General features: G+C 41.0%; 1 protein-coding gene across 1 annotated transcript in view; it reads right to left on the bottom strand.

Moving 5' to 3' along the window:
- Window positions 1–17,660, bottom strand: part of PPM1L (protein phosphatase, Mg2+/Mn2+ dependent 1L) — a 58,756-nt gene that overhangs the window by 12,665 nt on the left and 28,431 nt on the right. The gene's annotated exons all lie outside the window — the stretch shown is intronic.

The following is a 17,660-nucleotide window of genomic DNA, read 5'->3' as shown; positions in this document are numbered from 1 at the left end:
TGTCCATTATGGACTCACCACTGCCCTGGCAGCTAATGGATTTAAGAAATAATATTTATTATTTAAGAAATAATATTTATTTATAAATATTATTTATAAATACTATTTATAAATAAATAAATAATATTTACTTTATGTATTACTTTTTATTTATTATGTTACCACTATTTCATATTTTAATACCTGAGTACTTTATTTCAATACTTTATTAATATTTAATATTTATTCCTTGTATTAATTATGGCCATTATGGGCTCACCACTGTCTGGAAGCTCATGGATTTCAGAAATAATATTTATTATTTAAGAAATAATATTTATTTATAAATATTATTGATGAATATTATTTATAAATAAATAAATAATATTTATTTTATATATTACTTTTTATGTATTACATTATCACTATTTCCTATTTTAATACTTGAGTACTTTATTTCAATACTTTATTAATATTTAATATTGATTCCTTGCATTAATTATGGTCATTATGGGCTCACCACTGCCCTGGGAGCTCTTGGAGCCCCTAAATTTTCCTCCAGGACCACCCTGTGCAATATCAAACATCCAAATTCATGCTTGGATTTATTAATAAATGTATTAATTTATTTATTCATAATAAAGAAATAATTTACTCTTTATTTGCAGGTGCCTCCCCCCCCCCCCCCCCCCCAGCAAACGAGTGCAATTGCCCTGGATTTATCAATTATTTATCGATAATTCCATCAGAAATTGGAGAAACCACAGGACAATTTTCCAAGTGAACACACCAAGGCAACAATTTCCGTTTATCCTGAATATGCCCAGGCTGAAATGCAGGAAATTCCATGGAAACTGAAATAAAAAATTCTTTTTTTCTGCTCAAACAGAGGCCCTGGAGTCACCAAATTTCCATTTGATATGGAAATATCAAATCCCACCCCGAATATTTGTTCTGACAATCACGCACACACACCCCCAAAATTAAGAATATAATGAGAATATATAGGAATATTAAGAATGTAATGAGAATATATAGGAATATTAAGAATATAATTAAGAATATAGAAGTTGAATGTAACGAGAATTAAGAATATAATGCGAATTTAAAGGAATTCTTCCTGCAGCGAAAAGAAAAGCACCGGCATTTAAATGGCACATACACAAACCCTGAATGTTAATTAGAAAGCAAATCATTACCCATGCCTCTTTTAGGAGAAAAATTAGGATTAGTGGGGAAATTAAAGTGAAAATTAGGCCCAAAGCAGGTTTTTGATACAACTGCTGTCAATTCTGACAAATAATTCTGACAAACACCCACGAGGAAAGGGCCCCAGTGTTCCCCTAATATTTGAATTTACCAAAGGGCACCATTTCTTTAATGGCATGAAACGAATCATTGATTGACGTGCTAAAATAAAATAAAATGAAAATAAAAAATAGGGATGTCAAGATTTCACCCGATCTTGATGTTAATTGGGTGGAGCTATTAACAGAGATGAGCTGAATATGAAATTAAGGTCTGTTAAAAAAAAAAAAGAAATGTTTTAAAATGCCTGAAAAAGATTTGGCCATTACCAGGTAAAAATGCAGAAAAACCCAGGTCCCAAATTCCAATTTATTTCCTAAATTTTGTGAGTGAAGGCCAGCCAGGAGCATTTCACCCAAGCAGGATTAACTGAAATGGTTTTTATATCTCTGTAATAAAATCTAATCAAAAAGGATAATTTTTATTCAAAAATTCAATTTTAATTTTTTATATTGGCAGAAGAGAGAGAAAGAGCAATAACCCTAAAAATAATGCTCAGAGTGTCATAAAATCTCTACATGTACACAGGTGTTGGGCTGCTTATTTTCCTTTTTTTTTTTTTTTGTGGTACAGCAAAATGCTGCATTTTGGATTTTACTGAGCTCATCAAGTTCCACGCTGAAGGCAAAAATAAAATAAAACAAAATAAAAAAGGAGGTTTGTGAAATGACTCAACTTGAAATAAATGACATTTCCAACTCTGTAACTGAAAGCTTTTATTAGGAATTAAAATGCCTTCAAACTACTCCAGGGGATTTCCACAGGTGCAGAAGCTTTCCCAAAGAGCAGGGAAAAAAGGTTTTTTCTTAAAAAAAAAAGGGTTTTTTTTTAAGTGAAAAACCAGTTTTACCAGAAGCCTTTCATTCTGCTCCTGTAGTTGAGGGAAAAAAATGTATTTATAGCCCATTAAAGTCAATTAAAGAGCAAGAAACATTCATCTTTCTCTGCCATTGTGCACTGAGGGAGAGCAGTGGAATATTTTGGAATATTTTGGATATTTTAGCCTGAACGGACTCTCCTGATTTAGAGATTTCACTTTGTGCCAAGCAGAAAAGATTCAGTCTGGGTGAGTTACACAGGAGACAAAATAAAAAAAATAAATTTAAAAATCTGTTTTCACCTGCTTAGAATTTCAGCAGTGTTCACCAGCTGGTCACAAACCTGTTTCTCACTCTTCCTAGCACAGAAATATTCCATCTACACGGAATATTTCTGTAATTCCCATGGAATATTCCTGTAATTCACATGGAGTATTTCTGTAATTAACATGGAGTATTTCTGTAATTCCCAGGGAATATTTCTGTAATTCCCACAGAATATTTCTATAATTCCCATGGAATAATTCTGTAATTCCCATGGACTATTTCTGTAATTCCTACAGAATATTTCTTTAATTCCCATAAAATATTTCTGTAATTCCCATGCAACATTTCTGTAATTCCCAGGGAACATTTCTGTAAATCCCATGGACTATTTCTGTAATTCCCATGGAATATTCCTGTAAATCCCATGGAATATTCCTGTAATTACCATGCAACATTTCTGTAATTCCCATGGACTATTTCTGTAATTCCCACGGAATATTTCTGTAATTCCCACGGAATATTTCTGTAATTCCCATGGGATATTCCTGTAATTCCCATGGAATATTTCTGTAATTCCCATTGAATATTTCTGTAGTTCCCATAGAAATTCCCATAGAGTATTTCTGGAATTCCCACGGAATATTTCTGTAATTCCCATGGCATATTTCTGTAATTCCATCCAACACAACCCCAAATCTCAGCAAGCAGCAAGCACACAGAATTTTGCACTAACACGTGTAAAATCTGATAATTTTGCCTTCCCCAGCCGTAAATCCCCCAAGGAAGCAGGAGAGCTCCTGGAGCAGGAGGTGGTGTCCCTTGGAGCCCCGGTCAGGCTGTTCCTCCACGAGATAAATCTGATGTTGGGACAGTCCTTCAGCTCCTGCCTAAATCTGACCTTAAAAAGTTCTCCACGAAGAAATCCCATCAATCATCAGCCTCGTGTTCCACCCAAAGCTGTGAGGAGGAGGAGATGGAGATAAAACCTAAAACATTTTGGGTGAGGAATGTGGGGACCCAGGACACCCCCCTGGCTGTCCCCAGAGCCTGGCACAAACTCAAAAACACCTGTGGCTTCCATTTTACCCATGGAAAAAAACTGCCAACTCTGTGTGAGGAATTACAAACCACAAGGGTTTGAGTAGTGTGGGAGTTGGATTAACACAGGGTGAAAAAGTAGAATTTTGGGGTTTTTAGAATGGGGTTCAAGGGGACAAGATGGAGGATTTGGGCATGTCCTGACTTTCTTCTCCTTCTCCTTGCCCTCCGTGTCTTGCTGTGCTGGTGACACTTTTCTGTTGGTTTAAGGTAGGGACACGCTGTCCAGCATAAATGACAGATATTGGCACGTTATTGTAAATATAGTCACATAATTTCTGATATAAAATGTAAATGCTGCCCGAGGTGAGGCACAGAACGCCACGGCCGAGCTGCTGGCCAGAGCTCAGCAGGGCAGAGAGAGAATGGTGACACTTTTCTGTTGGTTTAAGGTAGGGACACACTGTCCAACATAAATGACAGATATTGGCACGTTATTGTAAATGTGACACACATAATTTTTGGTGTAAAATGCAAACACCGCCCTGAGGGCAGACAGAATGCCATGGCCGAGCTGCTGGACAGAGCTCAGCAGGGCAGAGAGAGAATGTTCTAGATAAGGGAAAATAAACAACCTTGAGAAGATGATCCTGCACATCCAGACTCCTCCTTTGGCTGCACGGGCTGGGAAAATGAGGATTTTTACAATTTACACTCTTGGGGTCACCCCAGACTTGGGGAGCCTCACCCAGCAGCTCTTCCAGAGGGACCTGGGAATGGGGACACCACTGGGACTTGGCTCTGTCCCTGCCACAGCTGGGACACAAAGAGTTAACGGGGAAAGGTGGAATCCCATTTCCCTCCAGGAACTGAAATTTCTGAGGGGAGCAACTCGAAGATTCAATGAGCTCTGGTTAAATGCAATTATGGTTGTTTTCTCAGGTCCTCCCCTCCCTCTGGGTTTGAAAAATCCACTGCGTTGACCCAAATAATGAGCTGGAGGAAGCCAGGAAAGATGGAATGAGGAGCAAGGAAGTCAACAAGATCTGGGGTGGAAAAATGATAAATTCCAGGGTGGAAAAATGATAAATTCTGGGGTGGAAAAATGCTAAATTCTGCTCTCCCTGTGCCCTGCAGTCCCAGGGTGACACTGCAGGGACACACTGCTGCAGCTGGGCATGGAGCAACGCGGGTGACAATCCATGAAATCCCAATTATTTTCCATTTCGCAGCGAGGAAAACACTTTCACAAGCCACATTCCTGGGGCCTGTAAAACTAATCCGGAATAAAGCAAACTTTTGTGTCCTCTCTGTGTGCTCCAGGAACAGCAGGCTGCCAGGAAAAGAGATTTTTAGGATCATGTGGGTGATAAGCAGCTGAAACAGGAGATTGGGGCACAACTTAGTGCTTAAAAAGGCTCCTGGAATCCTGAGATGTGTAAATAGTGGGGTAATAATGATTGACTGGGGGAAGGTTATTAGGGAATTGTTCATGGAAAACCCTGTCTGCTTGCAGCACCTGGAATTTGAGGATCGACAGAGTATCTGAGGGTTTAAGAAAACAATAAAAAAGGGGGAAAATTTATTTTAAAAGTTTTTTTTTTTTCTTCCCCAGAGAAGGAAACTTTCCCTCTGAGGAGCTCAGAGAGGTGAGGATGTGAAGGCTCTGAGGGAAGAGGTGCTTTGGCTGTAGTGACAGAGCTCCTTTTCCTAAAAACAGGAGGAATCTGAGAAAATTTTCGGGTAATTTTTCAATTTCTAAATTTTAAAAATTTAGGAAATCAGTGACGGAGGGGAAAAAAAAGAACGGCCAGATCAGGGTCTCAGATCAGGGTCTCCCTGCTGCAGAATTCAGCTGCAGCTTCTCCTCCCGAGCTGAAGGTCCCAGAAACTCCCATTAAACAAAACACCTCCTTCAGGAAGAACTGACAAACCTTCCAGGGTGGACAGAACTGATGGCACAGAGTAATTACATTAATTAAATGGCAGAGGCTCAAAGACAGGGACTTCATTAAATAGAGCAGCCAATTTGAATCCATAAATAGTTTCCAAAGCCTGTTCCTTTTCCAGAGGCATTTCACTGCACAAACTCGGAGAGCTGCACCCTGGGGAGCACGAGGGACATAAATCAGGCCCCAAATAAATCAGGCCCCAGTTAAGACAAACACCAATCCCTGGGTGTTTTTCCTTCTTCCCTCTACAAATGTACATGTGAAAGAATAAAAATAGGATTTTTCCTGCCTGTGGGATCAGAACATCTCTGGTTATTGAGCCCAAAGGCACGTGGGGAGCAGGGAAAGGTCTGGAGGTGTTTTTGTTCATATTCCTCAAGTTCATGAGCATGCCAAAAGATGGAAAACAAGGAGGGAGGAGGCAGATGGAGGAGAAAAGAAGGGAGACAGATACTGATGGAAGAGAGAACAGGAATGTGATGCCTTGTGCAGGCTGAGCTGGAGCAGAGGCTGGGCAGAGTCCCAGAACAAAGCAGGGATTTATTCAAGGATCTCCTCCATGGATCCACCTTGGGCAGCACCAGAGCCCAGCCAGGGCTGCATCCAAATGACCCAAAATGGTCCCAAAATGCACGAGCGCTCCCGGGGCTCTCCCTGGGATCAGTTCTGCTCCATTGGCACCTTGGAGTTCATTGTCCCATTCCAGCTCCAGCCCATCAGTCCCACCCTGCTTGTTTTTCTCTCTCCAGCCCACGCTGTTTGTGCTCCTGGGCTGAGGTTTGGATCATTTGTCCTTGGTGCCCAGCTGGAGCAGGAATTGTTTTGTCTCTGCTCTGTGCACAGAGCTCAGCATCCCATCATGTGAAACCCAGACCCACACACTAAAGCAGCACAGAATATGAAAAAATAGAAAAGCTGAAACCTGAGGCATCAAGCAAAGTGGAACAGCCAGAAAAAGGAAAGATAAAACCAATTGTGTTCAAAGAACACCTGGAGGTGGCACTCTGGGCTGGTGACAAGGTGGGGATCGGGCACAGGTTGGACTTGATGGTCTTGGAAACCTTTTCCAACCCCAGTGACTCAATGCCAGGGAAATCTTTCCAAAAGATTAGAAATATTTTCCTTTAAATGGCCATGTAGATAGCTATTTAAAGGAAATTTTCCTGAAACACAGTTTAATTAAGTAAGATGGTACGTAGTCATTGCGTTTCTCCAGCTCGTTAGGACACGGGTTGTTAATTGCACTTATTATCCAGAAGGTCAAGGAGGTTCCCAGCTATTTTCATCTCTGAATGGATGGAGAATGGGGGGCTGAGCAGGGAATTATCCAATTGAGGGAGTAAAATAACTTCAGGACAGGCTGACCCATCCTGAATACAGAGAGGAGTAAACAGTGCCTGCCACGAGCTGAGACCTCCAGCACCGACACTCTGGGTGACATCAGAGTGCTGCAGCCACAACTGAGCAGATTTTATATCTTTTATGATATCTTTTTTATACCTTTATTCCTGGCCAGGCTGCAGTGCACCCAGCCAGGGCCATTCCAAGTGAGAGCCGTGACCAGGTTTCCTCTCCCAAGTGAGGCTGATGAAATGTCCAAGCTGTTTCTTTCCCTTTACTGCTTCACTTTGCAATTTCCTCCTATTTTTAAGAGCAGTCCCAGCAGGGATTAAAGGTCCATGATAGCACACTATAAAAAAAAAACTTCAAAGAAGCAACTGGAAGTGATTCTACTTCTGCATTAGAAGCTCCTTGAAAAAGCTCCTGCTCTGAAGAGATAACAGCACAGCTTTGATTTTAAGGCTTTTGTATTGCTTGGAGTGTTTGTATATTAAAGTGACACAGCCTGGAGTTTTCAGATTTCATGGCAAGCCTTGAGACAACAAAAAGCAAATAACCTTTTATCGAGAGCGTGGAGCAAGGCAACTCACGCAGCCCAGCTCAACATTTTGGCAACCTTCCCGAAAATATTCAACCTTTCACTTCCAGGAGTTTAAACAGAAATGTAAGCAAACCTGAGCCAGCGTTTTGGAAGAAAAACAAATCTGAAATTCAGAGAAACCCAAGATATCCCAGGGGCAGGTTGGGCTTTCATCCCGCGGCGGTGAACCAGTCCTGAGCCAGGTCTCTGACAGCCTCTGAGGTGGAATTTCTGAGTTTATTCCTCAGCAAAACAGCTGCTAGCAAATCAATGTTTTGCTGTCGCTCAGGCACTGATTAATTATCTCCCAAAATCATTAATATTTCTCCCCAGAGTCTCTGGGCTCTTTGGTGCCGTGCTCCGTCCCTCAGCCCGGCGCTGCTCCCTCACTTCATCCCTCGGGATTGGGGAGCTCCGTGGGGATTTCTCTTCCACCTGGATCATCTCCACAGAACTAATCCCACTCCACCAGGTTTCCCATCATTTTCCAGGCAGTTTTTCCCATATTATTTCCCGGAGAGTTCCCTAAGAGCTGCCCAAGGATCACGGCTGAGCCCCACTCCCAACTGATGACTTCCCAATCTCGAAACTCTTGGCAACTCTTGGACTCCAACCCAAGCCAGATGGAGCAGTGGGAGCATCACCTGAAATCTTCTCTCATCCTCTCATCCCCCAGAACTCCAGGATTATTCCCAGAACGATGTATCCAAGGTGTTATCCCTGTTTAGCACACCTGACCTCTAAACCATGTCCAAACCTTCATCTCCAGGTGCAGCTGCTTTTAAATCCACCGACACGACCCCTTCCCTCCAGGCACTGCCTGATCCCAGCTGCTGGAATAAATCAATTTAAATAATAAATCCAGATTTGTTCCCAACAACACTTTAAATAATAAATCAGAACAATTTAAATAATAAATCCGGATTTGTTCCCTAAACACTAAAGGGGTGAACTGTGGTGAAGCCAAAGGAGAAGAGGAGAATGGAAAAAAACTCAACAGATTGAAGTGTCTAGACAGATCAGGACAAAAAAAAAAAAAGTGAGAGAATAATTTTGGGCAGGAATTGCAGCTTTCCACCCCAAAAAAAGTGGGTTTGTTTCCTGACGACCGACAGCGGGACACAAACAGGGAATGAGAAAACAACATCTGAAAGAATCGTTGAGGCTCAAAGAAATGCTGCCAATATTGAGCAAAAAAAAAAAAAAAGGGTAAAAAACAGGGTTTGGGAAACTTGTGGGTGTGATAGAAACTCATCTAAATTGAGAAAAATAAAATACCAGCAGGAAATGTTGAGGGGGGGGAAAAACCTGGTGTGTGGAAGAGTGAGAAACTTATTTTGGTTTCAGCCAATTAATGGCATTTTGGAGGGAGAAAGTCAGGAAGAGGGAAAAGGGACAAAAGGGAAGGCTGAGAACCAAGGAGCTTGTCAAAGGAAAGGGAATTTTGGGAGATTAGAGGGAAGTTAAAGGAAAGGGAAATTTGAAGAGGAAGGAAAGGGAATTTTGGGAGATAGAGGAAAGTTAAAGGGAATTTTGGGGAATTAAAGGAAAATTAAAAGGAATTTGGGGAAATTAAAGGAAAGTGAAAGGGAATTTTGGGGGATTAAAGGAGATTGAAAGGGAATTTTGGGGGATTAAAGCAGAGTGAAAGGGAATTTTGGGGGATTAAAGGAGAGTGAAAGGGAATTTTGGGGGATTAAAGGAGAGTGAAAGGGAATTTTGGGGGATTAAAGGAAAGTTAAAGGAAAGGGAATTTTGTGAGAGGAAGGAAAGGGAATTTTGGTAGATTAGAGGAAAGTGAAAGGGAATTTTGAGGGATTATAGGAAAGTGAAAGGGAATTTTGGGAGATTAAAGGAAAGTGAAAGGGAATTTTGGGGGATTAAAGGAAAGTTAAAAAGGGAATTTTGGGAGAGGAAGGAAAGGGAATTTTGGGAGACACCTTTAAGGAGGAGCTTTGCTGAGAGGCCAAAAGAAAGGAGAGGTAAAAAGATGAAAATCTCCCAAAATTCACCCGTGGCCTTCTGGGGAGTCCAACCCCTCGGAGCAGGCTCCATTCCATAAAAACCTCTCCCATTTTCCCAAGGAGAAGGAAAATCAAGGCTCGAGACCTTCCTGCTGCTGCTCCAGCTCCCGGGAGGTTTCTGCTGGCAAATCCTGGGTGCCCTGACAGGAATTAAATCCATGTTTTTTTTGGAAAAGCCTCTTGGCTTGGGCTCAGGAAAGAACTGTGAATTCCAGGTGGCTTTTCCAGCTGCAGAGCCCCAGGAAAAGCCTGGAGCTGATCCCTGCCCAGGAGTTTGTGCAGCTCAAAATCAGATTATTTTGCCTTGCTTGGCATTGGGATTGAATCTTGGCTATTTTAATTCCACCCTGTTGTAGGGAGCAGAAAATTCCCTGCAAAATAAACACTGAAGGGGATAAAAATAAAATAAAATAAAATAAAATAAAATAAAATAAAATTAAATTAAATTAAATTAAATTAAATTAAATTAAATTAAATAAATAAACTCCTCACCTTAAGGAGCTGCTGATAATCCTGTACCAACCCAAAAATATCCCAGGAGGAAAACCTGGGAGGAAATGAATGTGTTGCTCTGGGAGGGGAAAACGCCGCTTTAAATGAAACATTTGATTTAATTTCCCCCCAAAGAGGCTCCACCAGAACAAAGCACATGAGCAAAAAGCCCAGGAAAATTGAATCAGGGCTATTTCTGAACTCCTTATCCCAATTTTGGAGCCCATAAACTGCCTTTCCCCCACACGTGGCTGCAGTATTTTCATAAAGTGGATTTTAGTGAAGTAAGAAATCAGATTTGCAAGAGCAACGACTGCAGGAAATCATGATAAAATGCTTGATGTTTCCTGACACTTAAAATAATATTCTAATCTGGTTTTCTAAAGCTTTGCAATAAACTCTGCTGCCTGGAAATCAGGTGGAAATCAGAGGGCGAGTGAATCCAAGCACAGAATTATGCAATGAATGTTTTCATTGCATACAATTAGGGCATATTATATTTTTTTAAGACCTGCAGATTAAATTACCTGAAAAATGAAATATTTAACCGCAGCAATCAAATGAAGAACTAAAAATGGAGTTTCTCTGGGTTTTATGGCTCAGAAGCTGTTTCACAAGAGATGTTCCCTCACCCCCATCCGTACACAGATTTTTTGGAGAGCTAATGGGGGAAAAAATCCTGCATTTCTTGTCCATGGAGGTTATTTTGGTCACTATTCCCCTTTCACATGCACACGAGGAGCTACAGGCTATTTTTTGGTACCAGAATGATCTTTATCCTGCTATTTTTATTTCTCTTTTTTTTACCCTTGGCCTCTCTGCACAGATTTCCCACTCCCATTCCTCCCCCAATCCCAGTTATTTGCATCCTTTCTTACAGAATCTCCTTTTATTCTCCTTAAAAGTCCTTAAAAACTTGGGAGTTTAAGGCCTCAACTTTCCAGCAGAGCCCAAACGCTGCTCCCCAACCCTCTGCTTCTCACTGTGCTATTTTTGCATCGTGAATTTTGAATATTGAAGTGCATTTTGTAGATTTTGGGGCTTTATGATCTGCTGAATATTATTGGGCTTGATGATCTGAAAGGTCTTTTCTAAACTAAATTATTCTGTGGTTTTTTAATATGTGAAATAATCAGAGAATAAATAAAGCAGTGAAGCTCAGCTGGGCCTAAAAAACAAACTCTGAGGACTCCACATTTGGGGAATATAACTGGGGTGGAATAAAACTCCTTAAAATCTTGTTAAATTGTACTTTATATGCAGCAGGAGGATGTGCTTGAGAGAAAATGCCTTTTCCTGCTGATTCCTGTGGTTTTTCCTTTGGCCTTTCTCAGTGCTCACAGGAATTATTTAAAATAAAATATGTAACTATAGGGTCAAGAAAAAAGCTGCTAAAATGTTTTCATAGGTAGGAGGCCAAGGAATAATCAGATTTTCTCTTAGAAACCGAGCGAGGAATGCGCTCAAACAACAACTCTTGGTGATTGAGCCTTGTGGATTTTTAAAGTGAAATCAATTATGAGGAAAATCTGTTTTTCTCTTGCCAAATATTGCCAAAAGAACCCGCAGCTCGTTCCCTTCTGCAAGGACTAACAGGCACTTAACCTTGAAAGGCAGCTCATAAAATCATTTCCATGCAGTTTGTCCGGGTATTCACACGGAAAACGCCATGAGCTGGAAATCCCACAGGGAATTTGGGAGAAATCCCACAGGGAATTCACAATAAATCCCATGGGGAATTGGGGAGAAATCCCACAGGGAATTCACAATAAACCCCATGGGGAATTTGGGATAAATCCCACAGGGAATTCACAATGAATCCCATGGGGAATTGGGGAGAAATCCCACAGGGAATTCACAATAAATCCCACGGGGAATTTGGGAGAAATCCCACAGGGAATTCACAATAAATCCCATGGGGAATTGGGGAGAAATCCCACAGGGAATTCACAATAAATCCCATGGGGAATTGGGGAGAAATCCCACAGGGAATTCACAATAAATCCCACCAGAAATTTGGGGATAATTCCCACAGGAAATTTGGGATAATTCTCACTGGGATTTGGGGATAAATCCCACAGGGAACTGGGATAAACCCCACAGGGAATTGGGTATAAATCCCACAGGGAATTCAGGATAATTCCCACAGGGAATTGGGGATAAATCCCGCTTTTCACGTTTGACTCTTTCCAACTCGAGGTGTTTTGCATAAAACAAAGATGCCAGATTTGGAGTTTTTAATCAAACACCAATTGGTGGAACAGGAAAGAAGGGAAGCAAAAGTTTTTCCTCAATATTTCCATCATTTTTTTTGGAACCTTCTTGTGACTTTTTGGCCATGAACAACTGCAGCAATTCCAGGGGGAAAAACAGGGGATGCAAATCCTGAAGTTTCTGCTTTGTGGGGCATTGGGAGAGGGAAGGAGAGAGGCTTTTTCCACGTTTCCACCACTGGAATATATAAAATATATCTTAAGAAATATATAAAATATTAAAAATATATTAAAAGATAGAATATTTAATAGAGAAATCTACAATAACTAGATAGTGCACTATATAATATCTTAAATATGTTATAGTGTATATATATTTTATATATTCTCTATTATCTATTCTAAATTATAGAATATCTATGTAATATATATATAATATATATTATGTATATAAAATAAAGAAATATAAATCTACCAAATATGCTGACAGCTGGAAATCTGACTAGTAGAAATCTGCATTAATACCCCAAACAATTCACCCCAGTGGGAGCTTCGTGGCACCAATTATTCCTTTGAATAGAAAGAAATCAATAAAGAAACTAAAAAAACCTTCAGCCAAGGAATGGCCAAGGAATAATAAAAAAAAAAAATCAAAGTATTCCCATTTCCAGGCCTAAATCTCTGCAAGGCACAACCTCTGCCTGTCTCTGAGCAAAAACCTCTATTTTGTACCTCAGGCATAAATAAAATACAGTTTGTGCTGATCCCAGTGCCTTTTCTGGCTGGAATGAATACTTCAAAGCATTATTTTGGGTGTAAAAATAGAAAGTTTTGGCCTGCCTGAAGTCTGGGTGGCACCACTGGATGTGGCAGGGTAAAACTTGGAGTTTTTTTTTGCTGGCTGGCCTCGTTCTGCAGGATTCAAGAGCTCAACCAGGTCACAGAAAGACAAAACCAAGGACATGAAGCATTTAAATCAGTTTGCGTGGAGGTTTCCTGGGAAAAATTGAGTGGCCACGAGTTAAAAAATTCCTTGGAAGTGAAGGAAAATGGAAGGAAGCTACAGAGCAATGGTGTGAACAGAACAGATCTGACAGAGGAAAAGAAAAAATCTCATTTTCCTGTATGGAACATGATGTGCTATGGATGGAATTTATGTATATAATTTCTATATAATTTCTAAATAAAGTGCTTGGAGCATCCCATTCCTGGTGGTATCCCATTCCAGGGAGCAGTGTAATCATTCCTGGCAGCATAATTTAATTAATTTTTCACCACTGCCTGTACATAGACGTAGAACTGAAGGAAAAGTCAGCCTACCTTAACTGTAACTCATAAATCAAATTAAAATCCACTGTACTGAAACCACTGAGAGAAAAAATGATTTATAAATAGACAACAAACCTTAAAATTCACAGATCTTTTCGCAAGGAAACAACACGAAATATTATTAATTCCAACATCCTCGCCAGGGCTTTGTTTGCAGGTTTATTTTGGGGGAGATTTTGACAAGGTCCCTCTTTGATGTGTCCCTTTCAGGATTATTTGAGGAGGCATTTTTGGAAGCGGAGTGGACAGGATGTTTGTGAATTCTGCTTCTGAAAATGGAATTATTGCGTCCCGATGTGCAAAGCACAGGCTTTGCCCTGGAAGCTGCCAGGAAAAAAGATGGAATAATATTCAGGCCATGGAAATTGCTGGTCCAGAATCCAGCCTGGGGGAGATTTTCACATCCCACCCCCAACAACATCCCAAAGACAGGGATGGGACCTTGGGAAACAGAGCCTGGACACATCCAATAGAGGAATGTTGGTAGAAAATTGAAAGAATGAGGAAAAAAATTTAAAAAAACCCAAAAATTGTTAAAATGCCGGTGGTTTGGGAGGAGAAGGGACATGGAAAAAGAGGAATGTGACCTGATAAAACACCAAGGAAAGCCCTGTGGCCACACTTCTGTCCCAAAAATTCTCCTTGGCCACACAGATGCAAGGCAAACTGATTTAACAGCAATTATCCTCTGCTCCTTCCCACCACGCTCCCATGGCACTGACATTGCACCCAAAAAAACAAAAGGATTGCCCTTGAATGGGGTAAATTCCACGTTAATAATCCCACACTTAATAATTAATAATCATTAATAATGTTAACCATGTTAATAATTCCACAGTGCCACCTCTGCTGCTCCTCATCCATGAGCAGAAGGATTTTTCCAGCTTTGTTTCTTTAGCCACTAAATCCCAATATCCCTTCATTTTCCTTGCCAACTGTCAGGAATAATTCTGTATTTAGCCACCAGCAAATTTGTAAAAAAAAAAAGCTTTTCATCATCGCCACTTGCTGTGGTGCTGTCCAAGAACATTTCCAAAGGCTGGGCTGAAATTTGGGATTGCTCCAAGATGCTCCTGTGGGTCAATCCCAAAATCCAGAGCTTTGTTGTGGGTTTTAATGAACTGTGCTCCTCCTTAATTGCATTGCACGTTCCACATTTCCAATACACGGCATGAGGTGAAAGGGAGGGAGAGGAAAATCAAATTCAGTGAGTTTTATTTACAAAATTCCTTTCCTTTTTCCTTTCAGTGCAGCCACGAGGGTTTGGGAAGCAATGTGAAGAAACAGAACATGAATTTTCCCAAAGCACCTGACTGAGGAGGAGTGCAGCTTAGTCCTGTGAGACTGAGGAAATCTACTGAGAGAAAAGAATAAATCACATAATTCTTTCATGGAATTCAGTGGGGAAATAGGAGAGCTGGGGAGAGAGTTACCCAGCTCTGATCTGCTCAGAGTGCAGATTCCTGCATGGAATACACCTCTGGATAAATGATTTTTTATCTTATTTCACCAACCTTCATGAAGAACGAGAAGTGTCAAACCCAAATATAAAACAAAACTCCTATAGGCCACAATAACACAAGAATTGTTGAGTTTCTCCTAAATAAAGAACCTGAGATGAGAGCTCTCCAATAGTGGAGCTAAATATTTGTAGAGAGACACTTTAGGAAGAGATCAGCAGGTGATGAGGAAGTTCTGTCCCAGCTGGCAGAGTTTCAGGGGAGTGACATTGGTACCCTTTAAATAAGTGCTGACAGCTGGGAAATAAAGCTCTGCACTTGGCAAAAAATATATATAAAAAAAAAAAAATAAAGAGATGAGGGGAAAAAAAAAATCCCTGCTAAAAGAACAGGAGGTGATTTATGAGTAAGAGAAGAAAAGGCATCTGGTGCAGTTGTGAAGGTCAGGAGCAGAGAGAGGAAAAGGAGCAGGAGAAGTGGGAGCAGCCTGGCTCAGGAACAGCAGGACAAGGGCAGCAAGAAGGGAAAACTGGGCTGGGCTCAGAGCTCCGGACAGAATTCCCAGCCAGGGGCAGGAGCAGGAGGATGAATCCAGGTGGTTTGCCCAAAAAACTTGGCCTTCTGCAGGTCTGGTGGGAGCAGAATCACGGAATCACAAAGTGCTGAGGGGTGGAAGTGATAGTAAAAGGGTTTTAAAATCATGGGGATTTAGGGTTAAAAAGGAAAATTAAGCTTAGTAGGCCCTGAAAAAAATAAATACCCTAGGTACATGAAGGCTTTGTACCTTGTGCATGATAAATGATATAATTGTTAGATGTGATGATTGTTTAGTAATTAAATATAATTACTGTTTAATCATAAGAAACTGTGGTCATGAGAAACTCATGTCAATGTTTACAATAGAACAATATAAGTTTAACTATGAATATGTAAGTTATATAAGGATAGAATATAAAATACGTTCCGTTCAAAAGCCATGTCGGTGTCAGATTTGGGTGCAGTTCTAGCAAGGTACAAGGCCTTCATGTACCTAGGGTGCTTATTTTTTTCAGGGCCTACTAAGCTTAATTTTCCTTTTTAACTCAAAATCCCCATGATTTTAAACCCCTTTTACTATCACTGAGGGCGGCAGCACTTGGAATATCGCAGGAACGACCTCCCTATGAGCAGCACAAGCTCTAATAAAGACACTCACTGCCTGGCTGGATTATATTATTATAAATAATAAATCCAGCCCCTCTAGTGCCAGGCAGCACTACACAAACACCCTCTTGCTTTACACACCCTGCAACAAAATTCCTCTCCCCAAAGCTGTCGCCTCTTTGAACTCCAAAGGCAACTCAGAGCACAGCAAAAGAGTTTAAAGATAAATAATGTGCAGCCCTTGCCAGAAAAGCTGGGAGGGAAATGCAGCAGGGGCTCTCCATCCTTCTGGCTTTGTTGTTTCTGACACAGCAGCGGAGTGAAGGAGGAGATGATCTGGTTTGGGAGGAGGAGTTGTGGAGTAATTTGGGGATTTGATGTTCTGAAGCCTGGATGACACAGAGAAGCCAGGGTTTGTTATCCCAGGAGCAACATGTATTCCTAAGAAATGTTCTTCACTTGGAGAAGAACAATTTGCATCATTTGGCCCATTTTTTGGGGGTGATGCAGGATTTATATATCTGTGATGGGACCCAGAGGAACAGTGAGTGCTGACGGGATTTCATCTACACAAGGCTATTTGTATTTTTAGCTTTTCTTTTTATAAAATAAAATAAATTATATTTTTAACATTTTTTTTTTCTGGCTTTTCAAAAGGAAAATAATGGACTCAAACACAGGTGCTGGAGTTGGGACATGATATAAAAGTGGCAAGCCTCGTGTACACAAAATCATCTGCCTGGTAAATCTGCAGTAACATGATCTGTTTTCATAAATTCTTTATCAGGGCAAGCCTGGCACTGAGGTTGACGATGCTGCTGTTCCAAATATGCACAGAAATTAAATCAGCTTCACAATCCTGGGGCCTGGCTTTACACTGAGGGCTGATGTGGGTCCACCACGGAAAACAAGAACAATTACCCAGGGAAAATGCTGCAATAAATTGCAATAAAAGGCAAACTGTTCACAGCCAGGCTCTCCATCATCCCTGAGCAGCTTTTACCACCCAGAATGATGGGGAAACTCAAAATCCAGCTGCTTTCAGGAGATTTGGGAGCCCACCCAGAGGAAAGAACTGCACAGACAACTGGAATTTCATTGATTCCAAGGTGAAATCCTGCTGGAATGAGCATTTTCCTACAGCCCAGCCCTGACTCCGAGGTGAATTCCAACTGGAATTTCATCGATTCAAAGGTGAAATCCTGCTGGAATGAGCATTTTCCTACAGCCCAGCCCTGACTCCGAGGTGAATTCCAACTGGAATTTCATCGATTCCAAGGTGAAATCCGGCTGGAATGAGCATTTTCCTACAGCCCAGCCCTGGCTCCAAGGTGAATTCCAACTGGAATTTCACCGATTCCAAGGTGAAATCCAGCTGGAATGAGCATTTTCCTACAGCCCAGCCCTGACTCCAGGGTGAATTCCAACTGGAATTTCATCAATTCCAAGGTGAAATCCGGCTGGAATGAACATTTTCCTACAGCCCAGCCCTGGCTCCAAGGTGAATTCCAACTGGAATTTCATCAATTCCAAGGTGAAATCTGGCTGGAATGAGCATTTTCCTACAGCCCAGCCTTGAATCCAAGGTGAATTCCAACTGGAATTTCATCAATTCCAAGGTGAAATCCTGCTGGAATGAGCATTTTCCTACAGCCCAGCCTTGAATACAAGGTGAATTCCAACTGGAATTTCATCAATTCCAAGGTGAAATCCAGC

The sequence above is a fragment of the Lonchura striata genome, chromosome 9 (genome assembly GCF_050655825.1).
Source record: "Lonchura striata isolate lonStrDom1 chromosome 9, ASM5065582v1, whole genome shotgun sequence".
NCBI classification, from domain to species: Eukaryota; Metazoa; Chordata; class Aves; order Passeriformes; family Estrildidae; genus Lonchura; species Lonchura striata.
The sequence above is the reverse complement of the archived record's forward strand: the minus strand, read 5'-3'. Positions and strand labels throughout refer to the sequence as shown.